The 15,842-nt window shown below is 42.5% G+C and overlaps 1 protein-coding gene across 1 annotated transcript in view; it reads right to left on the bottom strand.

The window, feature by feature from the left end:
• FANCC (FA complementation group C) overlaps positions 1-14,317 on the bottom strand; it is an 89,244-nt gene extending 74,927 nt beyond the window's left edge. Inside the window, exon 1 of the mRNA XM_054054737.1 lies at positions 14,211-14,317. The gene's annotated coding sequence lies outside the window, so the exon portion shown is untranslated. The remainder of the gene's footprint in view (positions 1-14,210) is intronic.
• Between the last annotated feature and the right edge of the window lie 1,525 nt (positions 14,318-15,842).

Below are 15,842 nucleotides of genomic sequence, written 5' to 3'. Positions count from 1 at the left end.
ATTAATCCTCCTGAAAAACTAAGTGCCTTAATAAAAAAGCTCCCAAAACTTTATAAAAATTGGTAAAAAAGGCAAAAAAAGGATTGTATTCCCACAGACATTCCAGCATTCTGGGGCCAGTCACATGAGTTGACTGCAAATTAACAGAGGATCTGACATAAGCAAATCAAGAAGGCTCATCTGCTGTAGCAGGTATCTTTAACTACTATTCCAGTATGCAGAATGCTACAGGCATCATAAGGTGAGGATGGTCTTTTTCCAGAAGTCTGAAATCCCATCTCCACAATAAGAAAGGCACTTTATTATTTAAGATTAGCTTTATTCTGTCAAGGTAGCTACCAGGATTAGTGTATGTAATAGAATACTTTAGCCAGTAACTTTTGTTACCAGATCTGGAGGCAAAACCCTATAGTATACCAAGGCACTCCACTGAACAAGAGTTACTGCTACATACGAATATACACATGGACACAGCCTTCTAGGTTAAGACATACCTGAATATTACCAGCCTTTGTCAGACAGGAAACTACTTGCAAGGGTAGAACAGACACCAACAAAGTTTACAGAAAACTTCTCATGACTATCTCTTTATCTATAGTCTGAAAATGAAATATCTGTGCATACAGCATGTGAGGTAGTAAAAGAATGACGATTTTTTTTTTCTCTCTAGAAATGTAGAAACAAAACCTTTTCAAGTAAACCCTTAAAAAGAGAAAAATCAAGTGGAGGCAAAGTAACTTCTGCAGTATTACAAATTCTGAAACACAGGACTCACCTGTAACAAAAGGGAATACATGAGGTTCAACAAGGCCAAGCGCAAGGTCCCACACCTGGGTCAGGGCAATCCCAGGTTCAATACAGGATGGGGGATGACATGATTGAGAGAAGCCCTGCAGAGAAGGACTTGGGGTGCTGATTGACAAGAAGCTTAACATGAGCCAGCAATGTGCACTCGCAGCCCATAAGGCCAAACGTGTCCTGGGCTGCATCAAAAGAAGAGTGGCCAGCAGGTCGAGAGAGGTGATTCCGCCCACCTACTCCTCTCTTGTGAGACCACACCTGGAATATTGTGTCCAGTTCTGGAATCCTCAACATAAGAAGGATATGGTGCTGTTGGAACTGGTCCAGAGGAGGGCTGGAGCACCTCACATACGAGGACAGGCTGAGGTAGTTGGGGTTGTTCAGCCTGAAGAAGAGGAGCCTCCAAACAGACCTAATAGTGACCTTCCAGTACCTCAGGAGTCTATGAGAAAGCTGGAGAGGGACTGTTTACAAATGCTTGTAGTCATAGGACTAGGGGCAATGGGTATAAACTGGAGAGAGGCAGAGTTGACTAGACATTAGGAGGAATTTCTTCACGATGAGAGTGGTGAGGCACTCGCACAGGTTGCCCAGGGAAGCTGGGGATGCCACATCCATGGAGGTGTTCAAGGCGAGGCTGGATAAGGCCTTGGGCAGCTTGGTCTAGTGGGATGTCCCTGCTCATGGCAGGGGGGTTGGAACTGGATGATTTTTAACATCCCTTCCAACCCAAACCATTTTATGGTTCTGTGTGGTTGCTAAAACATTACAGCTCCTCAGAATTCCCATCAATCACAGAAAATTTAGTAACAAATTTTCATAGATTTCAATGTCCCCAAACTTTGTTTAATAGATTGCCCAAAACTATTAATCAGCTTTTAGTACTTAGTTTGTCTTTAATCTTGTCAACTGAGCTGTTATTTTTAAATAAATCAAAAGATTTCAAGTAGAAGGCACTTTCGGATACCATTAAGGTAAAGTATTGCCTTATTTCACAGCATCGCAAAGAACTGTGACAAAAGCTTGCATTCAAGTCATGAAGCTCTCATTTGTGTCCTTTTCCTTGAACCAATGCTATGCAGATCTTTGGTCCAAATTAACACTTCACTTCCCATTATTTCATCTCATCTCTCAAATCTTGCCCATCAGTAACCTCATCTTGAGAGGAAAGAAACAAAACAAGAATACAGTTAAAATACTTATACGACATCACGGTCCAAAGTTCCCAAGTAGTATAGGTTATGGAACACATAAACCAAATTCAAATTATTTCTGTGGTTGTTAACACTTACAAAAGCAGTAGGAATAGTCCTTTTGTGCATTTTTGTTACTGTCACAATTACAGGAGGAATACTAGGAACTGGGAGACTAGACATGAAGCAAGCACTCGGTATATTACACAATCAAAAGATACCACGATTTTGACTCCTTGGTTAATCACTCAATTATGATACAGCATGGCTGATACCCTAATAGAGCAGAAAACTAACAACTTACTGCTTTCATGTTTCAAAGATGACGATAATCACGTCACAAATTTATTATCTAATGGGTGGTATTTTGAGGTTTCCCAAATGAAAGAAAAATAGCAGTTATCCAGAACATAGATACTATTTTCTGATTAACTGTTTCTCTACATTAAACATCTACTTTGTGCCTACATTCACAGACATTTTATAAAATAACAAATCACTATTATAGAAAACTGCCTGTCTACATGCACTTTCTAAATTAAAACAAATGACATTCAAATATATCTTCCTTTGCAAATACAACCAAAGAACAGTTTAGCCAAATTACAGAAACCAACGTTTGCTAAGGAGCATGCAAAATCTGGTAACTGTCAAGCAGATGAGTGGCATCATCATTCAATATCTAGACTATCAGTTCTCCTATAGAAAGTAATTAACTCCTCCATTTTGTTCCTCTGTATTTGTTTCCTCTATTTATTCCAATAATTAGTATTTTAAATGATTGTCAGATCTGCCTTCTGAATTACCTTCTCAGATCTTACTGAAAATAAGTGACTGTGGCCATTAACACAGCTACTTTTATGAACAGCACAGGTTTGATCTGAGTAACACTGCAAACAGAAAAATTATGTTTCCAGTTGCATTCTGTTGCCCTGCAGGAATAGAGAAGACTCGATGCCTTGAGGAAACACGCATTACTAGGATTCATACATGATCTCCCTTTCTAGAATGCTCTGAAACATTACATCTCCTTCTCCTCCCAAAAGGACTATATAAAGCCTTCTTCTTCATATTCGTTACACAATAATCTTCAAGACTAAAAAAACCTCATCTATTAGTCTTCCCTTTTATAAGTACTGTTATCAGTAAGCACTTGACACAAAAATTAACTTTAAAACTTTCTGGTTCTAATGGCAGGGTTGTCTTTCAGCAGAGATCTTCCTTCTGACCTCCTACCCCATCTGAAGTGGCTAAGAATAAAACCTTCTTTAACTGGAAAGGCAGAAATAATATCTCTGGACATCCATCTGTGAAAGGCATTCAAGAGTGATACTGCTGGATTTTACAGATGTTATTTGTTACCTTTTCATAGTGGATCTTAACAGGACAACAAGGCAATTAACTATCACCTCCATATACAAAAGATGCAATTACCAGCCCACAGAAAGGATTGTTATTTTTAGACACAAATTGAATACAAAGTCTAATCACAAGCCACTGGAATTAACTCCTGCAAGAAATGCACCAACCAAGCTATTAAGACTCCAATATGACAAGGGTTTTTTTCAAAAATAAGTTAAATTTAAGAAGACAAAAGAGACAATGAGGTAAGCTATGTTTACCTCTCTGGCAGAAGGCTCTACACAGTTCAGCAAAGTACCAAACCACAGGATGTCCTAATTTAGAAGAATTTCAATGTCAGATCTAGCCAAATCAAAATCCATCAAGACCCACATAAAGCTGCCCATACCACCAGGCAAGGAATCAGATGCACGTACAAAATGGAAATTTGTTTCAAGGCAATAAAGCAAATCCCACATCTGACTGGTGCACAATGATGTTAAACAGATCAACGTGACCTTCCCAAACCAAAAGCCAGACTTTAAATAAACAGGGGCTTTTAGCTCACACTTTACCTCCTTGCTTGTTCTTCCATATCTGAATTGCTTACCTCCCACTGGTACAGAAGGGTAAGAACATTATATGATTAAATACAGCAGAAGCTCAAAATGACATACTGGGCACAGTGAACAGAATCACAAAAGAGTACAGACCCTCATAGTCCGCTAGAAACATGGGGGTGAAGCACATCTCCTTTTCAATATATTTCCTCATTGACAGAAAAAACTTACGTGCTTTGTCTCACACAATGTAAACGGGAAACCTTCCAAAATTGTTTTGGTAACAGTCAGGTCACTGGAGTGTAACAATCTGTCCTGATGCGTGAGAGATAAAGATTTTGGGGGATAACTCTAATGAAGATGAATGTTAAAATATTCTTGATGTAGTTTCCTGGACAGAGCCTTTTCCCTCAGCCCAGTTCATTTTTAATGGCAACAGCTATAACAAAGTTTGCACAGAGAAAAATGCAGCTAAGATGACAATGCAAAAAAAAAAAATAAATGCAACTCTGGAGAGAGGCATTGGTTCTGATTCAGCCTCTGAACTACAGGAGGCAAAACTTCTTCTGAAGAATATCTGGTAACATAAAAATAAAAGTAACGTGTTTTTAAAATCACTTTGCAAAAAGTCCAGTCATTGCTAACACCTGTTTAGCTATGCTATGGCTAGCAACATCACACGTCAATTGTACATGGCCTTCTGATATCAGTAGTCTAAACACTACGTAAAGTAGAACTTCTTTTGCAGGTTACACAAAAAGAAACAAAACTCTGATTCTGCTTACATCAATGGAAAAAATTTTGTTAGTCTCAATGGGGCCTAAATTTCACATGGTGCATTCAACACACTGAGAAGCGCTCACCAAGTCACTAGAACAGAAAAGTTAGAGCTATTAGCAATAACGGCAAATTCTTGTTAGGCATAATTTATTGCTTGTACCCCTCCTCCTATGCCCATTCTGCCAGTTAACGCATCATTCAGTATCTTGTGGGCTATCTGAAACAAACTTTGACTACAAAGATTTCATTACCTACTTCTGGCAAATACTCTGTTACCACATAGCTTCATGTAAGGTAAAGCAAACGTGAATGAATTATAATTACCTAGACATAGCATCATTTTTGTACCCAATATAGATTTCACCTTCAGCTTACATGTGGTTATCACTGTCTCCTCCAGCTTAAATTCACTGATGGACTTCTTTAGGAAAAAAATGACTTTAGCTTGCCAGCTGACAACAGGCTCAATGTGAGTCAGCAGTGTGCCCTGGCAGCCAAAAGGGGGAAAAAGCAACCTGGTTACACCAAACAGCATAACCAGCTGATCAAAGGAGGTGATTATCCTGCTGTATTTAGTATTGGGGCAACCTGGTCTTGAGTATTGTGAGTGGTTCTGTCCCTCACAGTTTAAGAAGGATGTGAAGGTCGTTGAATTGCATCCAGAGGAGGTCAGTAAAGCTGGTGGAAGCGCTGAAAGGCATGTCCTGCAAGGAGCAGCTAAGGACTCTGGTTTTTTCTAGTCTGGAGAGAGGAAGGCTGAGGGGGCAGTTTCATTGCTCTCTGCTGCTTCCAGCGGAGGGGATGTGGAGAGAGAGGTGCTGACCTCTTTTCCCTGGGATCCAATGATAGGATGCATGGTACTGGGTCAAAGCTGTGTCAGGGGAGGTTTAGACTGGAGATGACAACGCATTTCTTACCAAGAGGGTGGTCATACACCAAAACAAGCTTCCCAGAGAAGAAGTGGACATCCCATGACTGCCAGTGCCTTAAAAAGAGGCATTTGGACAATGCCCTTAATAATATGCTTTAACTTCTGGTCAGTCCTGAACTGGTCAGGCTGGTGGATCAGATGATCATTGCAGGTGCCCTCCAACTAAAACAGTCTAGTTTAAGTCTGTTCTGTTCTATTACATTTCTATTCAATTCTGACCCAATCATAAAAAAAAACGATCATCCAAGTTTCCCTCATCATTGAATTCCTCTCCTGTTAATTTGTATACTGCTTGCATGGAATAGAGAAATTTATTTCCTTAAAATTCAGTTCCTCTGAAAAACAAATTTTAACTAGAGATTAAGTCGAAGCTTCACCCTGAAATTAAGAGCATTTCTATCTTTCCAGAGTTACGATAATCTGAACTACCAGTGAAGTTGCAGATATACTAAGTCTCAGTACTTTTTTTTTTTTTGCCTTTTAGAAACTATACTTCAGGTTCTGCAATTAATAAAATATACAGTAATTCCCTAGTTTCCAAGCATAAGTAGAAGAACATACATTAAATTTTATGCAGCAAGTTAGAGCATTAGTCCCCTCTTCAGAGCAGTCCTATATGACCTGTAATGTAAAAGTAGAAAGGTATTCCTTTGTATTAAGAATACAAGGAATACATTACACCAAGGAAGAGCATTCACTTCTATCTGTATATACTAAAATCACAAGAAGGTGTGGTGAAGAGCCTAAAAAAGTTCCTGCTAGAACATCATCTTCCTTCAAACAACCTGTGGAGAAGATTCTGCAAATAACACGGTAACACAGTCTGAAAATATTCACTTTTGTTTCATCACTTTAAAAAAAGCGGGGGACGGGGAGGACAGGAACATAATCTATTTAGACATAGAGAAATGATCAGCCTTTCTTTCTTCAATTGTAAGTTAATACTAAAGGCCTCAAATTTCCAATGGTTATGCTTCTTTAACAGCCATGCAACTCAGTTAAATTCAAGCTTTACTCCTGACTTACATAGATAAAAGAAAAAGAAGACACACAGTCCAAACTCTTAATAGTGAATATTTTAACATCAGTTAAAGTACTGCCTCTGATATTGACATCCAAAGCTATTCATACAGTGTATGCAGTTGTCTTGCTTACACTAAGTGAATTCATTTTCTCCAAAAATCTCTAGAACCAGGCTGGGTTTTTTTAAGAATCTCTAATATTTAGTATAGTGATGAAGCATATACCTTTCCTTGACATTCTTCAGCTCTACAGAGTTAAAGCACCTCTGCATAAGGAAACATAGGCATAAACAGAAAATTACTTGTCCAAAGTCACTGAGGAAACAAATCACAGAAAGAACTAAGATACAAATCTCACATGTTCTAGCCCATTAGACAACACTGCTTCTCAAGGATTTCCTCAAAGACAGTCTATTATTCAATCTAAGCTTTTCAAGCATGACACAATGGTTTATGCAACGGTGAAGGGCAATATTCCACCAAAAAGAAAAATGACCACACAACAATCATGGGTAAGTATTTTCTTTCCAACTTTTTTATACATACTTGCTTTTGTATGAACTCTACTGACAATATAATAAATGTAAGTAAAATTACTTATTTCTAACATCAGTTGAAGCATTCACATGACCCACATACAGTGACAGTAAGTTTGCAAGTGAAAGATTGCATTTCTCTTTGGCATAAAAAAATCTTACCAAAAGCTCTCTTACTTTTCTCCCCTCTTTCCTTGACTATACAGACCCAGAAATAGGCACAGAATTAAAAAATCTTCTGAATAAGATATATTTATGGCACTAAGTACACGTAACAGAAAAAGAAAAATGTATTCTTCAGAAGAATAAAAATAACTTCATGACATCCACATCAACATGCACACCTTTTTGTTGCATATTATTTTAACACACTCCCACAGACAGTTGTCCCTGGAGTCCATTGACAAGGTTTCATGCTATTCATATCCATTAAATCAGGCTATTCATTCTTTGCAAACAAGAAGACATAAGTTTCCTCAGAAACATCTAGAGTAAAGGCTTTCAGTGATTCACTGAAACTCATATAGAAGCAACAATTAGCTATGTGGGCATTTAGTATAGACACAGGGCAGGGCATTGACATTCAGAGCAATGAGGCATAGATCTGGGGAATTCTCAATTATTCCTGTGTATTCCTTGTGCTTGTACTTTTTAATGTGCTAATAGTGGATCCTGTGACTTGCCAATAAGATTTTTGTTACACATGTTCATGAAAAACTCACGATTCAGCAAAGTCACCTCTGGCATGAAATTAAAGCTACAGAGTTTGTTTTTCCTATGAAAAGGGAATTCCTCATGAATTTGGAGCAGTTGGCAACAGATGAGAAATTTTAAGTTCAATATAGGAAAATAGTACTAGCCACTGGTATGTCTCTTAGCCTATTCTCTCTGGACACTCATATATGTCAATTTAGTTGTATATTATGATATGTTATTACAGTTGCTGTTTGAAGTATTTCAATACAGCCACATAGTTAATAAAGAAATTCATAAAATAAATGTCTGGTGAATCTACTAGCAGGGAGGAAGGACAGTCTTGCAGTTTAGCTCCAGGAGTCAGAAGCCTACGAGTCTGACTCTCACTTCTGACACACTTCACACGCAACACTAAACAAGTTATTTAGGTTTCCAAGGCCTGTTCTACTTCACCTCTACAGAAGCCTGATTAGCACTGCTCTAATTTTAAAGTTTAGTAATAATACAGAGTACTTTTTTACTATAAAACTAATAATAATTGCCTGATAATAAAACCATTAATACGTGCCTGAAAACATCAGATTTGCTCCATATGCAAATAAAAAGAATTTATTCCTCGGAAACACTTACAAAGTTCCTTGTGCTGCAGTAGCACCATGAAGTTTATTTTGCCAGATTACCATAACTGATGCTCTGCAGATTACATGTGAGCAATTCATGTGTCTTTAGATTGTGTTAAATTATAATGATTTATTAATTTATGCTTATGCTTAATTAAATAATTAATATGGACTATTAATCATTTTTCCGTGTTTAACTCACACTCAAATCATCTCACACCATTTGTCACAGCCATCTAAAATCACTATTATTTCTATAGTATTATAAAATGCATAACTAAGTCACACTAATTTTTAAATACTTTTGCAATACTCACAAAGTTATTTGCCCTTACCAGTTAACACATTCTACATTTCTGTAACTTATAAAGAAGACAATCTATGTGGTCCTAAAGTAATCTCAGAAGATGGTGGGCTGTACCTCTAAGTTTCAAGATACAAAGGATTTTTTAATTCAAAGCTACATAAAGAAAAAAACAGATTTTTAATTAGCATTACCGCTGTCCTCATTTTATTAATATAAATAATAATGACACTTGTTTATGATAACATTAAGGGGAAAATTCAGTCTAGGGATACCCTTCTTGGTGAAAGTTACAATTGTTCAATTCAAGATTTGACTTCATTTTTGACAGCTGTTCTACTCTTTATATATGTAATAAGATCTTTACAACCTGCCATACTTTTGCACATTTTTTAGATCAGCTTAGGATAAAACATTGCATTAATGAAAAAAGCCAAATCATCTGACAAATCGAAGACTTGAGATTTTTATTTGGGATTAGCCTCATACAGTATATGCATCTTCCTGCACATGTGGAAAACAATTCCATGGATATCAAAGGACTCTAATATCTTCAGAATTATTGTTTAAGGAATAAATTGTTCCATCCTTCACTTATCTTTGGAAATACATCTTTGTCAAAAACAGCACCTTCACAACTGTAGGTATAGTGAAACATATGGCTTAGGGAAAAAGAAAGAAAAGTAATTATGGTTTATAGAATCATAGAATCATTAGGTTGGAAAAGACCTTTGAGATCATCAGTTCCAACTGTACCTGTCCACTACCAATTGATATCCATAAGCACTTCACCCACCTGCCTTTTAAATACCTCCAGGAATGGTGACTCAACCATCTGCCTATGCAGCCTCTGCCAGTGCCCAATAACTCTCTCCGTGAAGAATTTTTTCCTAATGTCCAGTCTAAACTGCCCCTGACACAGCTTTGAGGCCATTCCCCCTTGTCCTATCACCTGTCAGATGGGAGAAGAGACCAACACCCACCTCTCTACAACCTCTCTACAATCTCCTTTTTAGGTAGTTGTAGAGAGCAGTAAAGTATCCCCTCAGCCTCCTCGTCTCCAGGCTAAACAACCCCAGCTCTCCCAGCCGCTCCTTGTAACACTTGTTCTCCAGCCCCTTCACCAGCTTCATTGCCTTTCTCTGTACATGTTCCAGGACCTCAATGTCTGTGAGGGGCCCAAAACTGAATCCAGGATTCGAGATGCAGCCTCGCCTGTGCTGAGTACAAGAGCAGAATCACTTCCCTGGTCCTGCTGGCCACGCTGTTTCTCATGCAAGCCAAGATGCCATCAGCCTTCTTGGCCACCTGGGCACACTGCTGGCTCACATTCAGCCACTGTCAACCAACATGCCCAGGTCCTCCTCTGCCAAGCAGCTTTCCAGCCACTCTCCCTCAAGCCCATTGCACTGCATGGCATTGTTGTGTCCCAAGTGCAGGACTCTGTACTTCGCCTTGTTAAACCTCATCCTGTTGGCCTCAGCCCATCAATCCAGGCTGTTCAGATCCCTCTGCAGAGCCTCCCTACCCTCAATCAGATTGACACTTCCTCCCAGTCTAGTGTTATCCGCAAACTTGCTAAGAGTACATTCAATCCCCTTGTCCAGGCCATTGATAAAGACATTGAACAGCCCCGGGGAAGCACTACTGAGCCCTGGGAAACTGACGAGAACAACTCATCAGCCTCCTCATCCTGTCTGGCTGGTCTACAGCACAGTCCCACTGTAACATCTGCCTTGTTGGGTGCACCTCTGATTTTCACCCATAGACATTCAACCCTATCATCACCATCAATGAGTAAGAGGCTGTCAAAACTCTCTCCAACACAGAGGACTACCTCATTATCTCTCCTTCCTCACCTATCCTACCAGAAGAGTCTGTAGCCAGACACAGCAGCACTCTAGTGATGCCAGTCATCCCACCAGGTTTCCATAATGGCAATTATATCATAGTCCTCCTGCCTTACAATAACTTCTAGTTCCTCTTATTTATTGCCTGTGGTGCATGCATTGGTGTAGATGCACTTCAGCCGGGCTGTTGATCCCACTGTGTTCCTAAGGGGAATAGTCTTAATTCCTAAGCAACTACTTACTGAATTATTGAATCCTTCCATGGTGCCATTTGAAGTGCTATTCCTCACTTCCTTTGAGGTGGCAGACCAAGGGTCCTTGCCACCACACCATCCCTCAGAAACTGAAATATCATTCCCAGGCTTTTTTCGATCAAGCCTGGTTTTCTCCCCCTCCCTCTTCACACCTAGTTTAAAACTCTATTAATGAGTGCTGCTAGCTTCTTGGTGAGTATCCTTCTGCCCCTTGGGGACAGGTGTACCCATCCTTGGATAGCAAGCCTGGCGATTTGCCCATCAACCCATGATCAAAGAATCCAAAGTTTTGCTCCTCACACCAGGTTCATAGCCAGTTATTTATTTCCCAACTCTTCCTATTCATTCCCTCATCATTCCCAGTAGCTGGAATGAGAGAGGAGAAAGCAACTTGTGTCCTTAAACCCTTCAACATACATCCCAAAGCCCTGAACTACCTTTTAATTGCTCTCAAATTTCTTACTACCTAATTGGAAAATCAACAGTGGATAATAACCCGTGATCCTGACCAGGGCTGGAAGCTTTCTTTCCACATCTCTAACTGAGGCCTCAGGAAGGCATCAAACTTCCCTGTGTAATGGGTCTGGTCTGCAGATGGGTCCTTCTGTTCCCTTTTGAAAGGAGTCCCCTATGACAATAACCTGTATTTTCTTCTTAACAGAGGCCATTTTAATGGATGGCTTTGGATGTCTTAACCTAGGGAACATCTTTAGGCTATGAGACGCACCATTCTCATTGATGTTTTGCTTGGAGAAGGACTATTCAAAACAGCCTATGGCGACAGGATGCGGGGCAATGGGAATAAACTGGAAAGGGGCAGATTTAGACTAGAAGTTAGGAGGAATTTCTTCACCATGAGAGTGGTGAGACACTGGCACAGGTTGCCCAGGGAAGCCGCGGATGCTCCAACCCTGGAGGTGTTCAAGGCCAGGTTGGATGGGCCCTTGGGCAGCCTGATCTACTGGGATGTCCCTGCCCATGGCAGGGGGGTGGAACTAGATGATCTTTAGGGTCCCTTCCAACACTAATTATTCTATGATTCTATGATGTCTGTTGTGCAAGGGAACCTTGGAAGCAGAGGCTGACACAGGGGAGACACACCTGCTGCACTGGGCAGGAACCTGCTGCCATTCCCCTCCATCTCCTAAATTTCTCTCCTCACCTGAATGGAGAGAGGATTTGAAAGTAAACTTAGTGCACAAGTCTGTTCCATTAGCAGGATAACAACTGCGTCTAGTTCAAATGGGAAACTTACACTCTCCATAACATTACCCTTAAAAACCCCAACTCCCAGTGGTGTCCTTTATGACACTTTCATCCATGGCATCCGACAGTTACTTTCATGAGCACACCATCTTGCTGGCCAGTATTCGTGAGCTGACTAGGCACTGCCAAACAAAATGTGGAAAACCAGTCTCTCTCTTTGACTCTGTCTTCGATTTTTAGGAAATATATAAGAATAAAATTGTTTTCAAAACTTCATCCTGCTTTCAAATTTGGTTAAAATAGACTAACATGTTCAACACTTCACGTTCAATACAACAGACATGAAGATGTCGAATCACATAGATTTCATTTCCCAAGGAAACTAAAACAAAAAGCACAGAAATTATTATCAAAATTCGATACAGGCCTATAAGACAAAAGAAAACCTCCAGGATCTGTTCCTGACTAATGCTTTCCCACTGCCATGTTCTCTAAAGACTAGTCTCTGTTGACAGGCAATCGTAGCGACGTTCACCTTCTCTTTATAAACCAACCACTCAAGGACTAACACCATAAACGCTCAACAGGCCAGCTTCTATCCAAGAGATGGCAGTAGTGAACAAACGTCCACAGAGAGAGGAGGAGACTGCCACAAGGAGGAAAAAAAAAGTGAACAAGAGGGCTTTCCAGCAATGCCAAATTCAACAGGCAGAAGATTTTCATAGACCTCTCAGTAGCTCACAACATTCTTGACAAACATCTCAATTTCTGCCTCAAATATCATATGACGATGATGAATTCTTATGACACAATTTTTGAACTTTGAGCAAAGAAGATAAACATAAGTAACACAGCAAACGATCCATCTAACTCGGAAACTAAATTGAACGTTAACCCATTTAATGGCTGTTGACAAGAAAGCCTTCCTTTTACAAAAAAGATTCATAGAATTCACACTGGGGTGGAGCACTTCAGATCCTTATATATTGGAAAAAGTTCTCAAATTCTTAAGATTCCACTGGTTTTCAAAGGCCATCACTAGAATGTTATGCCCCACAAATCCCACCTAAAGGATTCTTCACCGGGATATAGAGCAGTAGCCATCACCCCATTTTATCCTACCACATCAAGACAGGTCTGTTCACAAAGGCTTGTAGACATAGGAGAAGGGGCAATGTGTATAAACTGGAAAGGGGCAGATTTGGACTAGACATAAGGACGAATTTCTTCACGATGAGATTCATGAGGCACTGGCACAGGCTGCCCAGGGAAGTTGTGGATGTCCCATCCCTGGAGGTGTTCAAGGCCAGGTTGGATGGGGCCTTGGGCAGTCTGGTCTGGTGGGAGGTGTCCCTGCCCATGGCAGGGGGGTTGGAACTGGATGATTTTTAACATCCCTTCCAACCTAAACCATTCTGTGATTCTATGATCATAGATGACAATATGGAAAATTTCAAAGGAGTGGAAAGTCGTGGTTTAATTACCTACATTTGTGAACCAAAACCAAAAATATCAAACCGGGAATTTCTCTCAACGCTTACGGGGTATCGGTCTTCCCAATCTTTAGTTTCAGGGCAGCCATGCTTCCCGACAGCACTTGGTGGAAGCACACGGCACTGGCGTTCATTTCTCCGCCAGCAGAGATGTCTGATCAGAATGCACAGTACAGATGTTGGCACATCTGCAAAACCCAAAACGCAGCCGTAAACTTTTTACTCCCTCTCTCTGTAGGGTATGTAAGAAAGTATCTCTGGGCTTCCTAACTTCATAGAAGGAAGGGAAACAGCCCATGCAGGCAGGGAAGGCGGGGGAAGCGTCTCTTTCCAGACTTTTTCAGCAGCAGACATCGACCACGTCCTCGCTGCGAGCCGGAACGCGCATTTCCTTCATCGGAAGCCTCTGACAGCCGGCACCGCGCCAGCCACGCACGGGAACCAAGAGGCGGCCCCGAAACCGGGGCGGGCGGGACGCCCCTCTGCCGCTCCCTCGCTGGCACCGAGGCCTCCCCCCACCCTCCTCCTCCTCCTCCTCCTCCTCCGTGGCGGGAAACGCCGCGCCCACCTCCGCCTTCCCGCGCGCCCCCGGCCCCGGCCCCGCCCCCTCCGCAGCCGCTTACCACGCACCGCGGCTCGCGCCCCCGGCTTTGAAAGGCTTTGGCGCTCCAAGCTTTTTGGCGCGCTCTGATCGCCTCGCGCCTGCGCCTGGGTGCGGGCGGGGCGGGGCTCCGGGGGCGGGGCTGGAGGGAGAGCCGGGGGGGCGCGGTCCGGGGAGGGGGCGCGGTCCGGGGAGGGGGCGCGGTCCGGGGAGGGGGCGCGGTCCGGGGAGGGGGCGCGGTCCGGGGAGGGGGCGCGGTCCGGGGAGGGGGCGCGGTCCGGGGGGTGCGGGTCACGTGCTGCGCAGCTGCGGGGGGCGGTATTAAGGCTAGAAAAGGTTTCTAAGGGCACCGTGTAGCTCCCAGCGGCACCGGGGCTGCGCTTCCTGGAGGGCCACATCTGCGCGTGTTTTGGATGCTCCCTGCGCAGCCTGTGCCAGTGCTTGAGCGCTCTTTCTGTATCCTGACACCTAATCTGAACCTCCCTTGAGGGCATTCCCTTTTGTCCTGTTCCTGGTTACTTGGGAGAAGAGACCAGCACCCTCCTAGCTACATCTCTTCCAGGCAGTTGTGGAGGGCGATGAGGTCTCGTAGAATCATAGAATAGTTTGGGTTGGAAGGGACTTTAAAGATCATCTAGTTCCAGCTGGCCTGCCATAGGCAGGGACACCTCCCACCAGACCAGACTGCCCGAGGCCCCATCCAACCTGGCCTAGAATTCCTCCAGGGATGGGGCAGCCACAGCTTCTCTGGGCAACCTGTGCCAGTGTCTCACCACCCTCACTGTGAGGAAATACGTCCTTATGTCTAGTCTAAATCTGCCCCTCTCCAGGTTATATCCGTTGTCCCCCATCCTATCACTCCAAGCCTTTGTGAACAGTCCCTCCCTAGCTTTCTTGTAGCCCCTTCAGGTACTAGAAGGTCTTCCCTCACACTCCTCCAGACAGAACAGTCCCAGTTCCCTCACTTGTTCTCCAGCCAGTTCACCACCTTCGTTGCTCTTCTCTGGACACGCTCCAGGTCCTCAATGTCTTTCTTCTAGTGAGGGGCTCAAAACCAAACACAGTATTTGAGGCATGGCTTCACCAGTGCTGAGTACATGGGGAGAATCACCTCCCTGTTCCTGCTGGCCATGGTGTGTCTGAAACAAGACAAGATGCTACTGACCTTCTTGGACACCTGGGCACACTGCTGGCTTATGTACACCCACTGTCAACCAGCACCTCCAAGTGCTTTTCCACCATGCAGCTTTCCAGCCATTCATCCCCAAGCCTGTGCTGCTGCATGGTTGTGACCAAAGTACAGGACTCAGTACTTGTCATGTTGTATCTCGTACAGTTTGCCTTGGCCCATTGATCCAGCCCGTCCCGTTCCTTCTGTCAAGTCTCCCTGCACTCGAGCTGCACTCTTCCAGCTCCTGGGTTAGACACAGGACCCCAGCAGGAGCTGAAACTGGAACAAAAGCCTCACTAGTCTTCATGACTCTCCATGAGCAGACACTGAGACACTTGTGTTACCCGTGTATCTAAAAATTCATGAACTGAAACAGAGTGAGATGGATATAGCCAGTTTTGGCCCTCTGTATACACCTGAGGTAGCAACTCCACAGGGAGATGAAAATAATGGGGAGGTTATGGCGCTGGTGAACATTATGGT

The sequence above is a fragment of the Cuculus canorus genome, chromosome Z (genome assembly GCF_017976375.1).
Source record: "Cuculus canorus isolate bCucCan1 chromosome Z, bCucCan1.pri, whole genome shotgun sequence".
In the NCBI taxonomy this organism is placed as follows: domain Eukaryota; kingdom Metazoa; phylum Chordata; class Aves; order Cuculiformes; family Cuculidae; genus Cuculus; species Cuculus canorus.
The sequence above is the reverse complement of the archived record's forward strand: the minus strand, read 5'-3'. Positions and strand labels throughout refer to the sequence as shown.